The following is a 23,517-nucleotide window of genomic DNA, read 5'->3' as shown; positions in this document are numbered from 1 at the left end:
GGTTGTTCACCCATCTAAATCCACCGTTCCAGTGGCATCAAGTCTTGATCATCAATATAATCCTGATTTTCGGGCATCAAAACTATCCTAATCACTACCTTTTTTTGAGTTTTGAAAAACGCAAAAACGACATTCAATCCAGATTAAAGGTCAGAGTACCAAATCCTTATCCCTATTCAGAGGGTCAGAATCTTATTTTTCCGTTTTGTAAACCCAAATTCTAACATTTAAGCCTATCTGACTTGCCCAAATCTGTTCAGATCATTTCAAAATCGGCCAATTTCTCACAATAACGAAGATCAGGGAAATATATAGAGGCTTTTTTTTTTGAGTCATGTTGGGGATGAATCAGAATGAGTTGGGTAACATAGATKAMATGTTTAATTTTCATRATATGCTTGTGAGATACTTGTCAWTAAAATATTTCCRTTTGTCTATAGATATATAAATATGTTCTTTGAGAAGAACATAACTATGAATCAAGGGGTTTATCATCAGATATAGGCAAATGAGACTATGGACCATTGAGCAGAATACTTTTTGTACAGTACGTTACAATAGCGCCACCATGTGGCCTTATASGATTAACTGACCAACTTTAGTCTTTAGCCTTACAGTCTTCTGAAGACACTGATGATGAGGCCTACTCAAGCGAACCAAAATCATCTTATATTTGAATACACTGTAATCACTCCTGCCGTGTTGGCTGGGGCTGCAGAGCAGAGTATTCCCCCCCCCCCAAAAAAATGACAAGTGACGCTATATCTGCCGTTAACAGTGTTACATTGGACCTCTTCACATTGCTMCTAGTGTTACATAGGACCTTGATATGGCAAGTTTCACCAGTTTGAACAGTAGACTAAACAAAAGAGCTGTTGACACATGGTTTTGAAGGGAGAAAATAACCCCACATAACCGTGGTACTGTATATAATTGTTATGTTATTCTCATGTGAACAATTGGAATACTATATGTCCTGTAGAATATTATAGCGTGTTTTACATTTAAAAAATGTGACATTTTCTTTTAATTATACACTGAACAAAAATATAAAACGCAACATGTAAAATGCTCGTTCCATGAGGTGAAATGAAAGATCACCGAAATATTATTTATCGCAAATTTTGTGCACACATTTGTTTTACATCCCTGTTAGTGAGCATTTTATCCTTTGTCAATATAATCCATCCACCTGACAGGTGTGGCATATCAAGAAGCGTACACAGGTGCACCTTGTGCTGGGGATAAACGGCCACTCTAAAATGTGCAGTTTTGTCACACAATACAATGCTATAGATGTCTCATGTTTTGAGGGAGCGTGCAATTGGCTTGCTGACTCTGTTGGAATGTTCACCAGAGCTGTAGCCAGAGAATTTAAAGTTAATTTCTCTACCATAAGCCGCCTCCAACGTTGTTTTAGAGGACTTGGCAGTACGTCCAACCGGCCTCACAACTGCAGACCACAGTGTAACCACGGCAGCCCAGGACCTCCACATCCAGCTTCTTCACCTGCGGGATCGTCTGAGACCAGCCACCTGGACAGCTGATGAAACTGCGGGATCGTCTGAGACCAGCCACCCGGACAGCTGATGAAACTGTGGGTTTGCACAACCCGAATCATTTCTGCACAAACTGTCAGAAACCGTCTCAGGGAAGCTCATCTGCGTGCTCGTCGTCCTCACCAGGGTCTTGACACGAATGCCAAAATCCATCAATTTCGCACACAGCCATTGAAGAGGAGTGGGACAACATTCCAGAGGCCACAGTCAACAGCCTGATCAACTCCATGTGAAGGAGATGTGTCACGCTGCATGAGGCTAAATGGTGGTCACACCAGATACTGACTGGTTTTCTGATCCACCGCCCTTACCTTTTTTTATTTAGGGTACTGTATCTGTGACCAACAGATGCATATCTGTATTCCCAATCATGTGAAATCCATAGATTAMGGCCTAATGAATTTATTTAAATTGACTGATTTCCTTTATAGGAACTGTAACTCAGTAAAATCTTAGAAATTGTTGCATGTTGCCTTTATATTTTTGTTCAGGGTTGTTTGCAGGCCAAACCGTTCAGACGTTATCATGAGAAGACCGATTTGTTTTGGGATGTCTCTCATGTTCTGACAAACACAGCTGTAGCTCAGCCACTTTCCACCGCAGATGCGGAAGGCCGACATTGGTGGATGTGATGGATTGAGAAGCAACCCAAGTTAAAGAAACGTATATCTCGAGCTTAAAACAAATGATGGGGATATATTTATTACGTTACGCACGGGTGCGTCAATAGACTTAAGGATTAACACGCTTAAATTACGAGAGTACACAGTCCTTGTGAGGACTTTCCATGAATGACAGTGGCATGTTGTCCCGGTATAGTTGTCCCGGTATAGTTGTCCCGGTATAGTTGTACGGTGATATTCCATGAATGACGGTTAGTATGTTGTGTCCTAGAAACTGGCATGGGAAAATAAAGAGAAATATATTGTATTATTATCTGTGTAACATTCTTTGTAGAAGAAGAACAGAAATACATACTATTCCTTCAACCCCTCAAATAGATCATGAAAAGCTCAGGGCTTCTTTTTTTTTTTTTTAAACAACAAAAAGCATTAAGATAGAAATGTTAAGAGTAACACTGTCAAACAATCTTATTGAAACGGTAATGTGCCGCATTCTATTGATGATGTGACACTTTGGAATAGCTTATTTCTTTTTGTTTTTGTGAGTTTGTTCAGACGCTGCTGGTTATGAGGTTAAATTAAAACACCAAACACAACATAGCCTACTTGTTCCAAAAAATAAAGAACGTGCCTCTAACAGTCCGTTATGTTCCAAGGCAAGGGGGGGTGGGCGACTCCAGTTCTCCAGGGTCTGATTGGGGTCACACTTTTTCTCCATCCCTAGCAAACACGGCTGATTGGTCAAATTGCATTCTAAACTGAAGATCATGATTAGGTGATTATTGGAGTCAGGTGTGTTAATAAGCTGGGGCTGGGGGCAAAACACCAATCACAGGCCCTGGAGGACTGGTATTGCCCGCCCCTGTTCTAAGGTCTCTCTCTACTACTTCCTGTTTCTGTCCACTAGATGGTATTAATGTTCCAGTCAGATAACCCTCCGTTTAGTTTCTATGGACAGTAGACAAAATTAGATTTACCAAGTGAAAGCCAACTCTACATCATGTGTAATATTTGCGGTATAGAATAATTTACTGTAAAACCACATAATTTCCCCCGTAAAATCACAGTGCAAAGAAAATGTGAATATTAATTACAGGAACTGTCCTGAAAAATGCATGTTTAAAAATGACCTATTAAAGTACTGTGAAATAACATATCATTTTTTTAACAGTGCACTGTTCCTCATACATGCTTAATTGAGTCTTACGTTGTGATGCAAATAGCACAAAAAAACTGTACATACTGGTCAACAGTTCTACAAAGATCACAGACGTGAACAAGACTAGAATAACATCTCTCATAGATTAAAACAAATTTACATTTCAATAGGAAAAAATAATATCCTTTTAGGTACTTGTTATATGGGGCAATCAGAGTATCACGTTTTTTGTTATATTTTTTTCATCCCTTATTGTACCAGGTAAATATGACTGAGGCCACGATTATAGGCATTGAGGCTTTTCAAGACAATGTTCAAACATTCACAAAGATCACATTCACGTTAAAATGTTGTAGGCTACGTCGCCTCAATCGGAAATTGCCTTTAATAGATGCAATTCCTAACATAGCCCTACTGTAGTGAACGGTGGGGGCACGGAAGCAAATCCCGGGTCACTGGCGTAAAATACAAACACCATACGCATCGCGCCAACAGGGTAGACCACTTGGTGGGGATTGTAACGTGCCTCATATAGCGAGGATCGCTACACTGCCCCGTCCGAACGGGTAGGTACCAGTGGAGGCTGCTGAGGGGAGGACGGCTCATTATAATGGCTGGAACAGAGCGAATGGAACGGCATCAAATACATGGAAACCATAGAAACCATGTGTTTGATACCATTCCACTTATTCCGCTCCAGCCATTACCACGAGCCCATCCTCCACAATTTAAGGTGCCACCAACCTCCTGTTGGAGGTTGGTGGTATGTTGGAGGTTGGAGGTATGTTCCGTGCGTCGACTACTCAGCCCCCTCACACGTCCGGGCCGCCATCCCACTTCTAACACCAGTGTAGTGAACGGCGGGGCAGAGAACGAAGCGAACCCGGGGTCGCTGGCGTGAAAAGGCAAACACCCTTCGCATCACACCAATAAGGTTAACCCACTTGGTTGGAATTGTGACGTGGTTCATTTAGCGAGGATCGCTACAATACAAACATTTTAAAATAAATAAACAACTGACTGAAATACAAAAATGAACAGCTCCTTTAAAAATACACAATTGAAACTACACATTAATTAAGCGGTCTCACAAACTTCTCTCATGAACCCATGGAGCCTTAATCTATTATGTACACAAGTGGATGAACACCAGGGGCCTGTTGCACAAAACTAGGATAAGGGATTAAGCCAGGATATCTTGGTGATCCTGGCTCAATTGATCCGTAATCCGGTTGCACTAAAGATGGATAGGGGGCAGGAGGATATGTTATGGTATAAATTACCATGGAGATTTATTCTGTGGAGCTAGCCTGCTCCAGACCAGGCTAAATTCCAGGATCTATTTAATCTCATCCCTAATGTCAGTCAGCAGTCACCACAAATGGAAACCAATAGTTATTTCACTTTGCTCACTATACATGTTATCACATATAACTAGACCCACTGTTATTATTTAAACGTTTGTGATCATTAATTTCAATGATTTTGGATAAAAAAGGATTTTTAGATGATGTTGCTATCATTAGATAATTTACAGTTTCCCATAGACTATAAGGCTATATATAAAATTAGAATATTAGGGCCACAGAGGGGAAAAAAACACAAGTCATAATATTGTAACCAGTTGTTTTAAAGGAGGACAGTTGTTAAAATGACAGATGTGGGGCATTTCGTGAAATTGTACTTCAGTATGGTTTCATAAACAAAGACATGCTGATGTGCCAGAATATTAAGTATCACATTGTCATAAGTATCAAAACTGTAAAAACAATATGTAGCTTTTCTGCAGAAAGAACCAGCCTCATAAATTTATGACTTTATCCTTTCTTCAGTGTGGCCCTAGTACTCTGTCATATAAAACAAATACACATTCCATATGAATATAAAAACACAATGTGTAACATTATGTTCCTTTATTGAATAAGAACAAAACAAAGCAGGTAAACCATCAGCTCCTTTCGAAACTGAAGTCACAGTGACTCTACAAGATGGAAAGCACAGAATCCAAGCATATTATACAAAATGATACATATACATTCAAAGGTCTGTATATAACACACCCTGCATGTCTGCACACTAAAATAAATGCAGGACAAATCCATACACATCAACTGAACAGACAAATGAATGGATGCAGTAGCCTCCCTGCAGCCTTGTATTACACACAGTATACCGCACAAACATCATAAGAGGCCAAATTCGTCAAAAAACGAACCCAAAAAAACCCAAAATTCCTCTGCCACCGCAGGACATATTTAACCAAAATTGAAAGCACACATACTAACTAAAATAATTCAACACATATTGGTCCCTCAGCAGCCGACCACTGTCGTCATCAGGGAAGATTGCCGGATTGTCCCAGTCCATGGCTGGTGGCACTCTGGGGGCCCTCTCCTTCCTCAGGCAGGCCACATTGTGGAGGACAGCACAAGCCACAGTAATATCACATGCCCTAACAGGGCTGACCCTTAATTTGTGAAGGCAGTGAAAGCGTGCCTTCAGGAGGCCAAAGGTCATTTCAACTCTGGCCCTGGTCCTGGCATGGGCATGGTTGTAGCCTGCTGTGCTTCCTGGGGTCTGTGAAAGGTGTCAGGAGAAAAGGCTGGCAGCCATACCCCCTGTCTCCCAGCAACACACCAGAGAATTCACCTGTCAACACAAAATCTCATCATTACTACCTCATAAACACAGTGATATTCTTGACACAGCCATGATGGTTATAAATAGGGGTTGTGTGGCTTACCTTGTGATAGGCACTGATAGATTTCAGAGGCCCGAAAGATTCTGGAGTCATGGACTGAGCCAGGCCATTTTGCCACAACATTGCTGATCACACAGTCAGCATTGCAGACCATCTGAAATCATAAGATGAGGAATATTACACCAATCAATGCACATCACTGGCAATGCAGAGTGTTCGTCAATGGACAATATCAAAAAGTTATGTTCACCTGAACATTAATGCTGTGAAAGGATTTCCTATTCACAAAATCGGCCTCATGGGCACCTGAGGGGGCTTTTATCCTTATGTGTTTGCAGTCCACTGCACAATGGCATTGGGGAAACCTGTCACACAAAGTAATGAGTATCCTACTATGTGTTAACAGTTGTCCTGTAATTTGTAGATCCTCTTACCTGCAATCCTATAGAAACTCCTCTTTGATGTCACAGAGTCTTCTGTGGCCAGGGAAGGAGATGAAGACATCTGCTAATGCTTTGATAGCCAGACACACACTCCTTATTGTGCGGCAAATTGTGGCCTTGTTCAGCTGTTCTGCATCCCCCACTGAGTACAGGAAGGCTCCACTAGCAAAAAAACGCAAGGCCACACAAACCATTTGCTCCACACTCAGTGCATGGCTCCGTGCAGTGCGGTGCTTAATCCTGGACCCAGTAGTCTGCATAGATACCTGATGCCATCTGCAGAAAAACTGTATCTTTCATATAGATGGTCATCAGGAAGGCCAGTGGGTCCAACCGGTCCCTGAAGACCCTTTCTCGCCTGAAGGCTCTCCTCAGCACAAGTGCTTCTTCATCCACCACATCTCGCACGAATGGGCATGCCATTGTCAGAGCAGAAAGGAACACACAATTTTGGGCCTTCATATAGGCTAGTGGCCACACCTGGTGCTGGGGGGTGGGCAAAAGAGGGCGATGCCTTATAACGATGACTTGGTTGTACTGATTGCTGGAAAATAAATAAAAAAACGTAGAAAGACCACCGTCCTGTGTGCTCACAATAAGAGCTCATATGTCATGGCTCACTTGACTTTACGAGAATATACCTAAATTTTATTTTGAGCTGTGTCATCTTCTTGAGCTGGGGGAGGAAAGAAAAATAATGATTAATACATTTGTGTTACAGTCAGCATACAGTGTACATTGAAGGCATATCTCACCTCCCTCTCAAGGTTTTTTTATTTCAAGGTCCAGTTTCCTAATTGTCCTCTTTTTTATTTCGGACTCCCAGTGCAAGATTTTCCATCTTTTTCTTCTTGTACTGAATGTCTATGTCTGCCAGTTCTATTTGGCGCCGGAGGTGGTTGCCATACAACTTTCTGATAGCTTGTGAGCTCTGTGAACACAATACAATTAGCGCAGCTGGAATTTGGCAGGATGTGGTGTCCTTTTATTAATACGCACTATGTTGCCAGGCTGGTTTTCCCACTGTATAGCATCTGGGTCCTGTAAAAGAAATTAGATTTTTTGATGAGGACTCCTCACCATTGTAGAGTAAATAGTACTTTCACAGTCTTAACATGATACCTCATGCCTTCTGGAATCCAGAGAGATGGTCTCCTCCTCATCATCGTCTCCATCATGTGCTGTTGCTGCTGCACTGGGGCCTTCACCCTATCACATTTAATCGGATTCATATTGAAGCTAGTAGACAAGACATGCCAGGCCTACAGTATGCCTTTGATGGAGTACTCACTGGATCAGCATCGTCTGGTGCTTGTGCTGGTGGCTCTAACAGAACACAGTGCTGCCAGACACTGCAAGGCAATAGGTAAACCAAAGTCAGACAGTCCAAATTGATTCAATATGAATGTGGTTGTATCCCATGTAGAGATGGAAGGACATACTTGAATGAAGCGGGTGGCATCTTGGGAGGAACCTATGCTCGTCTCTTTCCCCCCAGGGATCCCCTCTAAGACGGGCCTGCCTTTATTTAGCTCCAAGGCCATGTCCTCTGCTGGGGTAAGGTCAGCCTTTGGTGACCCACCACCCGTGCCTGTGTCTGTGGGTATTCTTTTCACTGCTAAAACAGTACAGACAATGTGTGAGCAGGCACCTTCTGGGTACAATATATGCTTGTGTTTTGTAAATATTAGTCAGGGACCATACCATTCTGCAGAATGTTCTTGTATTTGATTTTGACCTGCTGCCATGTCCGTTTTGGCCCGTTCATGTTTAATCTACACACACACACACACACACACACACACACACACACAACACACACACACACACACACACACACACACACACACACACACACACACACACACACACACACACACACACACACACACACACACACACACATTTAATGGAGTCACACTGCAAAAAAATTACTTGGTATTTTGTCTTGTTTTCAGTAAAAATATCAAAAAATGTATCATAGCTTTATACAGTGTGATGGATTTACTTTACACAATTTCACTCATATCTGCAGTGCATTTCAATTAAAATTTAACCGTTTCATAATTACAGTACAACTGCATTTTTGGAGATGTGAATTAAATATTTGAATTGTAATTGTGATGTTTCAGCGAGCGGTGAGTGTGTAATTGTGCACTACTTACGCATTCAGGCGGTCTGCAATACTTTGCCACGCTTTTTCTCTTGCTTTATCACTGTGGCGGTGTTGCCTTTCTTCTTAATTATATCTTTTACCTCCTCGTATGCCTCCATGAGGATTTGTGCTTCCGACGGGAAAAGTACGCGGCTCTAGTTGCCATGGTAAATCAGTTAATCTGTGATCTGTGGCGGGTCTATTTGAGTGAGCCGTGAGCGCGCACCTATCCAGGTTTGGTTTCACCTGGCTTAATGAATCCGTGTCTGCTCATCCTGGCTTGGTCTTTGTGCAACCAATTAAGCCTGGACGCACATGTTTTGGCTTCATTGAGCTCAGCTGAGTCATTTATCCCGGATGTCTTAATTCTACTTTTGTGCAACAGGCCCCAGGTAGGACTGCAAAACTAAATACACATCTTGGAATATGCCACTGTGTTCACAGCAGGCCCTACAGCAGAACAATCAACTATAACCAGGCCTAATTATAAAATAGATATTCTGGAAAATCATATCAACCTAACACCAGACCAGTGTGCTCAAACCATTACTGACAAATAAAATAAAAAATAAAATGTGATGAACAATCCAACCTCTGTTTTGACCTGGTGGTATAGTTTCCGTGCCAGAACAAAACAAGTCATGTCGGACAACACCCAAAGATCCACGTTGACAGTTTCCRCGTGATGTTTAGTCTACGACATATCGACAACCCACCCTTCAACTCTGACCCACTGAGAGATACACAGGTGAAAACAAAAGCTTCATAGTCACCTCTGAAAAACCAGGGTGGGGAATAACAACATGGCATAGCAAGAAGTAAACAGCTTTTCCATCTGCATCAGTTTCAACACATAGGAAAATGTTCACGACACAGGCCTGGCTGTCGTGCCCTCTGCTTGACGGCGTGTGTGTTATAAATCACCTCAACATGACGGCTACTGACCGCAACACATACCTATAAATACGGCACAGCCAWGGCTGAACGTTAGCCTACATTCAGAGAGAAGTAACATTAAATAATCTAACAATAATTATTTTATCCATTGCCTAAGGTTACGCTATAACACGACCGTTCTGCTTATTGGACATATGAACCTGAATGCTTGTTTGTATTTTTCTGTATAGAACGAGAACGGGTGCTTTTGGGACCGTACTATCCGGGATCGTTGGGGTGTCTCTACTCCATTGCAGTTGACATGGTTAAGTTAATGTGTTAAGTTAAGGTTGTGGTTGGGACGTCCCGAGGATCACAAATAGCACTGACCACCGCCCGTGTCCCCTGGAGAGGGCAAACGGGTTCGGGAGCCATTATTTGTGACGTAACTAGCTCGCCTACCGGCTGTTTTAACTCAGAAACTGCGGTAGCGGCGGGCTGTAAACGTCGGAAGTAAATGACCGACAGTGACCTCCTGGCCAAAACGTGTTGAAGCGGATAGGTCTTTACACCTTTTGTCAACTGAATAAAAGGCGCACAMTATTGGTACTAAGAGCGAATACATATTTTCTACTCGAGCAAATTCGTTAAAAAAAATATTGTAACGAGGGTCGTTACCAGGGTCGTTACAATATATATTATTAAGGAGGGTGCGCGGGGTTGTATTTTAACGTAGGAGCTAGTTAGATAGAGACAGCAACTCTGCCTCGTTTCGGTTAGTTTAGCCTGATATCTGACGTAGCTAGACAACTGCGACAATGGATAAAGCAAAATCAATTATCGGAAAAAAAGATTCAGGATCTTGTCATGCCAACGGACTTCAAAGGGAGTTTCATTCTCAGGCTAACATCGGTGGCTGTAACGCGTACAAATCAAGTGGAAACTGTAGTGGTGTTAGTAACAATATTGAACACTTCCATCACCTGCAGACCGATCATGTCGAAGCCAATGGGTCARCTCCTGCGAAAAGATGCAGGTTACGAAGAAGAGTTGAGTCGGRGAAGAGAAACAGACCACGTAAGTGACACTGACAATTGTGTTTGCAGATGCAACTTTTGCATTTAGTCATTTCTGTGTTTACTCATCAAATTACACATTTTATGTTATAGGCAGCTACAATGGAGGGTTTTCAACCCCCTCTACGGGGACCCTGAACCGTAACATGTATTTTACTATTCCACAGCTATCACACCCAGTGGTGTGAAGTACTTAATTAAAATTACTTCAATACTACTTAAAGTTTTTTAGGGTATCTGTACTTTACTATTTATATTTTTGACAACAAGTACTTTTACTCCACTACATTCCTAAAGAAAAMTATTTACTTTTTATTTCATACAATTTCCCTGACACCCAAAAGTAGTCGTTACATTTTGAATGCTTAGCAGGACAGTAAAATGGTCRAATTCACACACTTATCAAGAGAACATCCCTGGTCATCCCTACTGCCTCTGATKTAGCGGACTCACTAAACACACATGCTTRGTTTGTAAATGGTGTTGGAGTGGGACCCCAGATATCCGTAAATGAAGAGAAAAAAAACTAGAAAATGGTGCCGTCTTGTTTGCTTAATATAAGGAATTTGAAATGATTTTTACCCTTTTGATACTTAAGTATATTTAAAACCAAATACTTCAAAACTTTTACTCAAGTAAAAGTCACCCAGTAAAATACTACTTGAGTCTTTTACTATAAAGGTCTCTTGACTTTGACTCAAGTATGATGCATGGGTATTTTTCCCACCACAGATCACACCCGATTTTAGTCTGTCAACTAATCACCAAGCACTTGATTACCGGTAGGTTAATCAGGTGAGTTAGTTTAGGGGTTACAACKAACTTGTGATAGGCCTACGTCCGGGGGTCACCGGGTAGAGGTTTGTAAGCCACTGTGCTACATGTCATTTAAAGACGCTGCATTTAAACAAGTTGCATAGCCAGCTATGCGTGGTACCGAACGTCTTGCGTCATCATTTAGGGGCCAGGTTGTCGTTCCAGTGAGAGTAGCCATGGTGTTTTGGTTGATGCTCGTGTGTTGTATACATTCTGCTGTTTATAGATTGTGTCAATTCCTCTGTCTATATTCTGTCAGTTTACTGTTTGTCTTTTGCTGGCAGCACCATTTCACAGAGTCAAAATTCAGGTATGTGTAAATGTACTAGGAGAATTAAAAGTGATTCTGAAAGCGATCAAAGGGGCTGTGACTACTTTACTTTAGGCTGTCAGTAAACCACCCTATTAAACTAGTTTGCTCCTAATATTAACAATGATGTGCTGGATGTGATCTATTATTAGATCAGCCGCGTTGTGGTGTTAGACCCAGCCACGTTATTTTGTCATTCAATAGAAAACAAGTGACTCCTTTTGTTTTTGTATTAGTTGCACSGTGATTGGTGTCCGCTCAGTCAGAAGGTGTGCTGAAATCGCTCCTGATAAGAAGGGTTGGTGTACTTCGGCCAATTAGCGGCTGCCCTTATCTCCGCAAGGCTGGGTGAAAGAGCCAGGGCGCCGCCCCCGAATGTTAAAAAATTCCCTTTTCCCTGGTTTCTGTTAGAAGTTAAAACTTGGCAGACAAAGTCACGATGCAAGACTGTTTTAATTTGCTGTAACAACTGAAACTGGGGGAAACAAAGGATTGTAAAAACACTGATCTTAACTTTGCATACCTGTGTTCTTTCGGGGTATTCATAAGTGTGTTTGCATTCACCTGAGCACACCACTATGAAACCGAGAAATGTAACGAAGCCAGGTGAGTTGGTTTGCTATTGTTTCCATGACAATGGAATTTGAGCCTCTCGAAACTCGAACATACAGTATGAAAGGAATAAGGTACAGAGTAGATTACAAATGTTGTCACAAGTAGGGCTATTCTGCACTGCCATTATTTAACACCCTCAGGGTCATTGAGAGACATTCTCTCCAGTATTGTTGAGTTTCTCTCTAGTACAGACCTCCCGGGTCTGTACTAGAGTACAGACCTCCCGGGTCTGTACAAGTTCAGCGGTCCCATTGGTTAAGCCTGCTAGTCGGCATTCCTCAGCTCTAATTGTGTGAGACTGGAGAGAGTAAATAACTGTTCTCTGTTATGCCCTAGTTGTCGCGCATGTCCTACTCTGGTTTTTAGAGGTACCTCGATGAGCTTTCAGTCAAGTGGACGCTTTCATCGACACCAGCATTGTATCTCTTGGTCCCATAAACTATATTCAGAACCTAATGTTGGTCCCTATCGACTATATTCAGAACCTAATGTTGGTCCCTATCGACTATATTCAGAACCTAATGTTGGTCCCTATCGACTATATTCAGAACCTAATGTTGGTCCCTATCGACTATATTCTGAACCTAATGTTGGTCCCTATCGACTATATTCAGAACCTAATGTTGGTCCCTATCGACTATATTCAGAACCTAATGTTGGTCCCTATCGACTATATTCAGAACCTAATGTTCACATCAGAAGCCAATATTGTTGGATAATAATTAATCTGTTGTCCAACTGTAAATGTTGATCTTTGGTGCCAATTTGATAGGTCTGACCCTGAGATTTTTTTTCACATGCTAATGTTACAATGCATACTTCAAGTTTACTGAAGCCATTTACCATAAACGATATGATTTAAACCACTAACTATGTCTAATGCCATGCAGAATGTAGTCACATAAATGGCATGCATACCAACCGAGCCTATAGATGGACATATCAGTAACACACACTGTACCAAAATGGTGTGATCAATATCAGCATCAATATAGAGAGATTTCAAATTAGGCCTGATTTTAATCTGAAGTGGTGTACTGTATTACACAAGAATATATTGCACATTCAACTTGGCAACACACTCAACATTCTTTCTGAGCTGTCATTTGGATGAGCTCATCTCCTTAACATTTACCATTGATTATTATAGCTATAGGTTATCTACCCAGGGGGGATTGCATGAAGTACTGCATCAGAATTGGGTAAAGCAAACACAGCTCCTATTTGCCTACATCTCAGGTGGTCATGATATGCTGGCATTTAAAACATGTTGTGACTATATCAACAATGGACTAATAAAACAAATACCACATTGTATTTTTTTGAGTGGAATTTTCCCTTAAATACACTGTACATTTTAGTAGCAATTAATTATAGTACCACATCAGTTTATTTGGCAGCCACCAAGCAACTGCAGAACATTTCAATTTAGGCGCCTTTAGAGAAACTTGAGTAGGCAAACCAATAGCCTATCAGGGCTCTCTAACCCTGTTCCTGGAGAGATACCCTCCTGTAGGTTTTTAACTCTAACCCTGTTCCTGGAGAGATACCCTCCTGTAGGTTTTTAACTCCAACCCTGTTCCTGGAGAGAAACCCTCCTGTAGGTTTTTAACTCCAACCCTGTTCCTGGAGAGATACCCTCCTGTAGGTTTTTAACTCCAACCCTGTTCCTGGAGAGATACCCTCCTGTAGGTTTTTAACTCCAACCCTGTTCCTGGAGAGAGACCCTCCTGTAGGTTTTAACTCCAACCCTGTTCCTGGAGAGATTAATTAACATTAACAATGTCTACACTGTGTTTCTGATCAATTTGATGTTATTTTAATGGTCAATTTTTTTTTGCTTTTCTTTCAAAAACAAGGATATTTCTAATGTGACCCCAAACTTTTAAACGGTAGTGTATTTCTAACCAGGAAAAGCCCATTGAGACAGTCTCTTTTTAAGGAAGAGAGACCTGGCCAAGGTGGCGGCGGCAGCAGCGATCAATACAACATTTAAAACGTGCATAACATTACGGTCCAAAGAAGAATGGGTTCTTGTCTCTTTCGTTGTAATATAAATCAAGAGGAGATGTACAGTATGGTAAACTTCACCAGGGTTGGGCTCCATTTCAATTCAGAAAGTACATTCCAATTCCACATTCCATATTTCTCATTGAAAAGCATTGAAGACAATTTGGAATGTACTTCTTGAATTGAAATGGAATTGACCCCAACCCTGGGCTACAGTGTATACCCATCACTTATCCTGTAGCATTGATAGGGCAAAGAGAAAGAAACTGAAGGGAGTAGGGGAATAGAACATTTTTCAAAACCTCCTGAACTCCAACAGATATTCAGATTATAGTGACACGTCATAACAGGATGTGAACGAGAATCACATACCAGAATTAGAAGACATTCTGAATAAAGATCACTTACAGATAGATAAATATGTTACCTCTACTGTGACCTGTTTTATTATTTCACATCTCAGACCACACCTCCCTCTCCACCACACATCCCCCTCACCACACTCCCCTCTACTCCAGCCACACACGTCCCTACCCACCACACACCTCTCTCCCACACACCTCCCCTTCCCTACACTAAACCACTCCCCTCCCCCACTACACCACACCTGCCTCTCCCCCCCCCACACCCCCTCCCACACCTCCCCCACACACTCCCCTCTCCCACACACCTCTCCTCTCCCAGCCACACCTCCCCTCTCCACACACCTCTCCTCTCCCACACCACCTCTCCTCTCCCCACACACCTCCCTCTCCCACACACCTCCCCTCTCCACACAACCTCCCTCTCCCACACACACCTCCTCCCACACTCGCTCCCCTCTCCACACACACCTCCCCTCTCCACACACACAAACCTCCCTCTCCACACACTCCCACTCTCCACACACCTCCCCTCTCCCCACACACCTCTCCTCTTCCACACACAAGACACCTCCCCTCTCCCCACACACCTCTCCTCTCCACACACACACCTCCCCTCTCCCCACACACCTCTCTCCTCTCACATACACACACTCTCCTCTCCACACCACACACCTCCCTCTCCCCACACACCTCCCCTCTCCCGACACCACACCTCCCCTCTCCCCACAACCACACTCCCCTCTCCCCACACACCTCCCCTCTCCCCACACACCTCCCTCTCCCACACACCTCCTCTCCCCACACACTCCTCCCCTCCCACACACACCTCCCCTCTCCCACACACCTCCCTCTCCACCCACCTCCCTCTCCCACACACACCACCTCCCTCTCCAACACACACCTCCGCATTCCACACCACACCTCTCCTCTCCACACACACCTCTCCCTCTCCCACACACCCCTCTCCCCACCACACCTCCCTCCCACACACCTCCCCTCTCCCACACACCTCCCCTCTCCACACACACCTCCCCTCTCCACACACACCTCTCCTCTCCCCACACACCTCCCTCTCCCACACACCTCCCCTCTCCCCACACACCTCTCCTCTCCCCACACACTCCCCTCATCCACACACACCTCTCCTCTCCACACACACCTCTCCTCTCCCACACACACCTCTCCTCTCCCACAACCTCTCTCTCCCACACACCTCTCTCCCCACACACCTCTCCTCTCCCCACACACCTTTCCTCTCCCACACACCTCTCCTTCTCCCACCACACCTCTCCTCTCCCCACACACCTCTCCTTCCCCACACACCTCTCCTTCTCCCACACACCTTCCTCTCCCCAACACACCTCTCCTCTCCCACACACCTCCCTCCCCACACACCCCTCTCCACACACACCTCCCCTCTCCACACCACACTCCCCTCTCCACACACACCTCCCCTCTCCACACACACCTCCCCTCTCACACACACACTCCCTCTCCACACACACCTCCCCTCTCCACACACACCTCCCCTCTCCCACACACCTCCCTCTCCCCACACACCTCCCCTCTCCACCACACCTCCCCTCTCCACCACACCTCCCCTCTCCCCACACACCTCCCCTCTCCACACACACCTCCCCTCTCACACACACCTCCCCTCTCCACACACACCTCCCCTCTCCAGACACACCTCCCTCTCCTCTCACAACCTCACCTCCCTCTCCACACACACCTCACCTCTCCTCTCCCCACACACCTCTCCTCTCCCACACAACCTCTCCTCTCCCACACACTCCCCTCTCCACACACAGACACCTTCTCAACCCCCTGTGGCTGCAGAGAGCCGGGGAGGGGGAGGAAAACGGACACCTTTCACCCACATGTCCTGGTCTGTCTGTTCGTCACACTGCCCCTTCATCTGGACACACACTGCCCCTAAGCAGGACAGGGCAGGTGCCTCTGGTGGGGTGGACTGTCATGTGCCTCTAGTTGCTCCCTGATAAAGAATGATTCCACTACCAGGGAGGCAGGTTTGCCTATTGCCCTAGTAATCCTTCAACCTAAGAAAAGGTTGGAACTGCAGACCTTGGTCTCATTTAATCAGTTGGAAGTGAGGGTTATCTTGTTTTAGTTTTATAGTCTTTGCTGTACAGTGTGCTTTATTTTTATTTTTTCAAGGCTCTTTAAAGACGATAAAAAAAAGATATATATTTATTACTTCCTTGCATGTTTTCGTGGATTCCTATCAGATATGGTTTAAGGACAATTCCATAATAACGGAAWTACGCTTTGACAAAAAAAKCATTTGATTTCAAAGTTTAACAAACCATACAAGTCTATGCACAAGGACTACTTTCAACAATTTTCACAGAAAAATTTACAAAAAACWAATTTTTGGTGGAAGAACTGTGCCAATGCAATCTTTGGTAACGGACTAATAATCAAWTTTCCCTTAGGTTTTTAATGTGACTCTGTTTAAAAATCTCCTCCCAATTAAGATTCACAGACGTCTGCAGAAAGAATGGGCTGTCAGCTATGATATGGCACCTTGAGTTTTGAAAAAATCTCTTTTGGTTATTATAGTACAGTAAGTGAAATTGATTTACACGCAGTAATTGAATTACATCAGGGGTCTCTGATTTGTACTACACAGAAATTGATAAATATGGCTATGATTGTTATTCTCCTCATGTTTCATAYGTTTGGATATCGCAGTGGCGTAGAGTGCAGCGCAGTACTAGGGCTGGGAGATATGGTCAAAATATCATATCATATATATGGTATTTTTCAAATTTATGACYGTATTTGATGGTATTTTATGTTTTTAATTAATAAATAAACATTTSCTTTATGAGTAGTGTGTTACCCTAGGGTGGCAACACATATATTCWWAWWTATTTCAATGGGTCTTTCTCCATTCGGATTGTTTTATACTGTCAGAGCAGCTCACAGATCACTGCACCTGTACATAGCCCATCTATAAATAGCCCAAACAACTACCTCTTCCCCTACTGTATTATTTATATAGCTCCTTTGCATCCCAGTATTTCTACTTTGCACACTCATCTACTGTCAAATCTACCTACCCGGGGTGCCAATTTGATAGGTCTACCCTAGATTTTTTTCACATGCAATGTTACAATGCCATACTTCAAGTTTACTGAACCATTTACCATAAAACGATATGATTAAACCACTAACTATGTCTAATGCATGCAGAAGTAGCACATAAATGGCATGCATACCAACCGAGCCTATAATGACATATTCAGTAACACACCACTGTACAAAATGGTGTGATCAATATCAGCATCAAATTATAAGAGAGATTCAAATTAGGCCTGCATTTAATCTGAAGTGGTGTACTGTATTACACAAAATATATTGCACATTCAACTTGGCAACACCACCTCAACATTCTTTCTGAGCTGTCAGTTGCATGAGCTCATCTCCTGAACATTTACCCATGGATTATTTTAGCTATATGTTATCTACCCAGGGGATTGCATGAAGTACTGCATCAGAATTGGGTTAAAGCAAACACAGCCTCCTATTTGCCTACAGTCTCAGGTGGCATGATATGCTGGCATTTAAAACATGTGACTATATCAACAATGCACAATAAAAACAAATACCACATTGTATTTTTGGTGGAATTTTTGCCCGTTAAAATACGTCACTGTACATTTAGTAGCAATGATTATAGGTACCACATCAGTTTATTGCAGCACAAGCAACTGCAGAACATTTCAATTAGGCGCCTTTAGAGAAAACTTGAGTAGGGCAAAACCAATAGCCTATCAGGGCTCTCTAAACCCTGTTCTGAGAGATACCCTCCTGTAGTTTTTAACTCAACCCTGTTCCTGGAGAATACCCTCTGTAGGTTTTTAACTCCAACCCTTGTTCCTGGAGAAAACCTCCTGTAGGTTTTAACTCCAACCTGTTCCTGGAGAGATTACCCTCCTGTAGGTTTTTAACTCCAACCCTGTTCATGGAGAGATACCCTCCTGTAGTTTAACTCCAACCCGTTCCTGGAGAGAACCCTCCTGGAGGTTTTAACTTCCAACCCTGTTCCTGGAGAGACACCCTCCTTAGGTTTTTAACTCCAACCCTGTTTCCTGGAGAGATACCCTCCTGTAGGTTAACTCCAACCCTGTTCCTGAGAGACCCTTTGTAGTTTTAACTCCAACCTGTTCCTGGAGAGAGACCCTCCTGTAGGTTTTTAACTCCAAACCTGTTCCTTGGGAGATACCCTCCGTAGGTTTTTAACTCCAACCCTGTTCCTGGGAGAGAGACCCTCCTGTAGGTTTTAAACGCCAACCTGTTCCTGAGAGAGACCCTCCTGTAGGTTTTTACAACCCAACCCTGTTCCTGGAGAGATACCCTCCTGTAGGTTTTTAACTCCAAACCCGTTCCTGGAATACCCTCCTGTAGGTTAAACTCCAACCCTGTCCTGGAAAGATTAATTAACATTAAGCAATGTCTACACTTGGTTTGCTGATCAATTTGATGTTATTATTAATGCGTCAGATTTTTTTTTGCTTTTCTTTCAAAAAACAAGGATATTTCTAATGTGACCCCAAACTTTTAACGTAGTGTATTTCTAACCCAGGAAAAAGCGCCATTGAGACAGTCTCTTTTAAGGAAGAGAGACCTGGCCAAGGTGGGCGGCGGCAGCAGCGATCAATACAACATTTAAAAAGTGCATAAACATTACGTCCAAAGAAGAATAGTTCTTGTCTCTTGTCATATGTAAATCAAGAGGAGATGTAGCCAGTATGTAAACTTCACGCAGGGTTGGGCTCCATTTCAATTCAGAATAGACATCCAATTCCACCATTCCATATTTCTCATTGAAAGCATTGAAGACAATTGGAATGTACTTCTGAATTGAAATGGAATTGACCCCAACCCTGGGCTACAGTGTATACCCATCATTATCCTGTTAGCATTGTAGGGCAAAAGAAAGAAACTTGAAGGGATAGGGGAATAGAACATTTTTCAAAAACCTCCTGAACTCCAACAGATATTCAGATTATAGTGACACGTCATTACAGGATGTGAACAGAATCACATACCAGAATAGAAGACATTCTGAATAAAGATCACTTACAGATAGAATAAATATGTTACCTCTACTGTGACCTTTTTATTATTTCACATCTCAACCACACCTCCCCTCCCACAACACTACCACCCTCCACACCACCTCCCCTCTCCACCACACACTCCCTCTCCTCCACCCTGCACACACCTGTCGGCGACTACCAAGCTTACCATCTGCCACTCGCGACAGCCACCTACCAGCCCTTACACTCACTACCCTGCACCACCTCCGCCGCATCGCCACAACCTCCCCTGGCTCCCCATCACACCCTCCCCTCCCACACACTCCCTCTCCCACACACCTCACCTCCTACATCCCAGCCACACCTCCCCTTCTCCACACACCTCCCTCTCCTCACACCACCTCTCCTCTCCCCCACACACTCTCTACCCCTCTCTCCACACACCTCCCTCTCCCACACACACTCTTCAACACTCAGCTCCCCTCTCCACACCTCCCTCTCGCACACACACAAACTGCGTCCACACCCGTCTCACCACCCCACCCCCCCCTCTCTTCCACACACAGACACCTCCCCTCTCCCCACACACCTCTCCCTCTCCACACACACACCTCCCCTCAACACTCTCTCTTCACACAACACCTCCTCTCCTCCACCACACAACCTTCTCCCCTACTCCACACATCGACGCCCCCCAGTCCTCCAGACTACAAGACCTCATACCTATCTACAAAGCCACCCTCTTCGCTCCCGTGAGCATGCGACGTCCGGTTCCTAACCATATTCATAAAGGTCATTCGAGGATGAGGATGTGTATAGTTATACTAACTCGGACTATCCCTTTCACCCCACAATATCGCTGATACTGTCATGAATTCGTCACACATTGCCAACGTATCATACTAGAACACAACAGACAACACTCACAAGCAAAGCCTTCAATCTGTACATCACACGGGCCCGCTGCAGTGTCGACACCAAACACAACAACACATCAGAACGCTTCCTCATCTGTAGACGACCTATCAGTCACCCACGTTCATCTGACACGAATCAGCAGCACCCCTTAAAGCAGGACAGGGCATTCCTATCTGATGTAGAGCACCAGTAGAGGGTGCGCACTGTCATGTTCATCTCATTAGCCCTTGTCTACCGCCTGAGACCCAACAAGAATGTATTCCACTTACCAGGGGAATACCGCGAATCTTTAGCACACCCAATATGCGGATACTGCACACAGTATGGAATGCCTGTCAACATCCCAGAAGAGAGTGATTGGAATCAGCAGTACCATTCTAGGTCTCATTTAATCATTTAAAGTGTAGCGAAGAGCAACCGATGCTTGTTTTATTTATATAGTTTTATTGCACGACTTCGCGGTTTGACCGCCTTATAGGTTAGGCTTTATATCCTATCTATTTCAAGCTCTACTTATAAGACGTAATATATAATATTAAGTAGTATTTAGTATTTTGTATATCTCCTGCAATGATATTTTCGTGTGTGAGAGTGTCCTACCTCAGGTCATTGATGTGTTTTAAGCGACACGAGTTCTCATCTAATAACTTAATATTACTACGTGTGACATAAATATAACTCCACGTTTGACTTGTTCCACCGATTTTCCACCCGCCATACCATATCCATACTTCTACTATGCACCCGGACCATTCGCGTCATCAGACCTAAGTTTCCACAGCCACCACACTCTCACAAAACGAGCAAGTCATTTGTTGTAAGTACTGTTGTCCTAATGAACCATCGCTTTGGTAACGGACTACTAATCATTCATTCTCCCTGTATGGTTTCTGAATCGTGCACTACTGTTATTAATATCAAATCTCCGCTCAATTAGATTCACACAGATCGTCTCTAGCAAGAAAGAATGTGGCTGTCATCTGTATGAATAATGCCACACTTATTGTTGAAAAAAAAAATACTCTAGACTTATCTAATATTGAGAACAGTAAATGACAAATTGATTTCAACACGTCACGATACTATGACATTACATCAGAGGGTCTTATTAATGATTGCTCACTACACAGAAAAATATTAGTATAATATTGCTATGACTTCATATTCTCTGCCTCATGATATCAATACGACCCTGAATATCTCAGTGTGCTGTAGTAGTTGAAGTCTCAGCTCAGAGCGTTGAGATGCGATATATAAGGTCATACAAGTGATTATCGAGCTCACATACATTGTCATATATGTATCTTTAACAATATGTATACTGTGACTTGAATGCTTATAAATTTATGTTATTAAGATGTACATTAAACCATAAACTCACCATTGTCCTGTACACCTGGAGTACGAGCGTTGATGTTACTCAGCATGTTTTGGGCGAACACAACTAATGATTACTAACTCATAAATTCTCAATAGAAGTCATATTCTACCTATGCGCAAATTCTATGTAATACTTCAGATTCAGCTCAACTATATGCATAACAAAACTGTCACCATTGTGTAACGACAGCTAAGATCACCATAGCTCTACAACTCAGAGGCACCAACAAAACCAACTCACTTTGCCATAACCCTGTCGCAATAACTGTCCATGGCATTTAAATTGGTGTATATGTCAAACACTGATATTCAAAGTGCAAACTAATTATTTATATAACAAACTATAAATTATAATAAACATCCATTTCCCCAATGATTCACAAAAAGTTCACCTAAGTTTGTATCTAAATCACCAATTGCGCCATATTGGTTAAAAATAAGGCTAGTATTGATGATACACAAAAGAAGGCCGAAAATTGCAGACATGATGGAATTGACCTCCCCGTGACATGTAATTATTATAATAGCATCGGCGTTTGCATACAGTATTGATACATATTGCTCGCGATATTATTAATTTCACTCTGTCAATAATATCTATCCATACCACGTGTCCTAGTGTCTTTAAGATCGATAAACATTAAGTATTACATCGCTACATTACCCCGACTCTATCTCACCAAATGATTGCTCACAATGTCCATAAGCTAAGACTATCATAGCACGATGACTAGTTTGATTTTATACCATCGATCGATGACTGCTTGATCTGACTGCTCATGGTGTAGTATGTGTAAAACTACACTGTGTTGATCGTCTGTAGTGAGCTTAGTTGTGCTCTATTATCTGGCCAGGTCGCAGTTGTAAATGAGAACTGTTCTCAACTTGCCTACCTGGTTAAATAAAGGTGAAATTTAAAAAATACTGTTCAATTCAACTTCAACCTAAAATATCCTGCATTTCCATCAATTCTGCAATTCCGGCACTCCTTTGTGTATCAAATACTTGGCCTTATTTTAACCAAATGGGCAATTGTGATTTAGATCAAAACACTTAGGTGAACTTTTGGAATCATGGAAATGGAATGTTTATTATAATTCTATAGTTAGAATATAAATAATAGTGGGCACTTTGAATACAGTGTTTGACATAACAACAAATTAAAATGCCACGGACGAGTTATTGCGACAGGGTAGGAACCAAAGTGACGTTCAGTGTTTCAGGAGACCCTATAATCTTGGCTACATTAAATCTTTGTTGATATACCAACATTTCATGCTTCGCATATAATCTTTATTTAGAAGATACTGTTGCACAAACAACATGAGATTTAAACCTGTACTGGTTCAGGCTGTATTAGCTAGCTCAGTATTTTATTAGCTAGCCAGCTAACTAGTGATTAGCATTAGTGGCTAACACGATTTAGCTTAACTTGCTTAATT

At 42.8% G+C, this 23,517-nt stretch overlaps 2 long non-coding RNA genes and 1 pseudogene across 2 annotated transcripts; 1 reads left to right on the top strand and 2 right to left on the bottom strand.

The window, feature by feature from the left end:
- Positions 1-4,953: 4,953 nt before the first annotated feature.
- LOC139024205 (uncharacterized) lies at positions 4,954-6,477 on the bottom strand. Its single transcript, XR_011475493.1, has 2 exons — positions 6,085-6,477; positions 4,954-5,990 (listed from the first exon to the last, which is right to left on the bottom strand). It is a non-coding gene; the product is annotated as an uncharacterized lncRNA (long non-coding RNA).
- An 807-nt stretch (positions 6,478-7,284) lies between these two features.
- LOC139024204 (uncharacterized) lies at positions 7,285-8,092 on the bottom strand. Its single transcript, XR_011475492.1, has 3 exons — positions 7,777-8,092; positions 7,608-7,694; positions 7,285-7,526 (listed from the first exon to the last, which is right to left on the bottom strand). It is a non-coding gene; the product is annotated as an uncharacterized lncRNA (long non-coding RNA).
- Positions 8,093-9,609: 1,517 nt separating this feature from the next.
- LOC112069985 (pantothenate kinase 1-like) overlaps positions 9,610-23,517 on the top strand; it is a 35,803-nt pseudogene continuing 21,895 nt past the window's right edge.

The sequence above is a fragment of the Salvelinus sp. IW2-2015 genome, unplaced genomic scaffold, assembly GCF_002910315.2.
Source record: "Salvelinus sp. IW2-2015 unplaced genomic scaffold, ASM291031v2 Un_scaffold1187, whole genome shotgun sequence".
NCBI classification, from domain to species: domain Eukaryota; kingdom Metazoa; phylum Chordata; class Actinopteri; order Salmoniformes; family Salmonidae; genus Salvelinus; species Salvelinus sp. IW2-2015.
The sequence above is the reverse complement of the archived record's forward strand: the minus strand, read 5'-3'. Positions and strand labels throughout refer to the sequence as shown.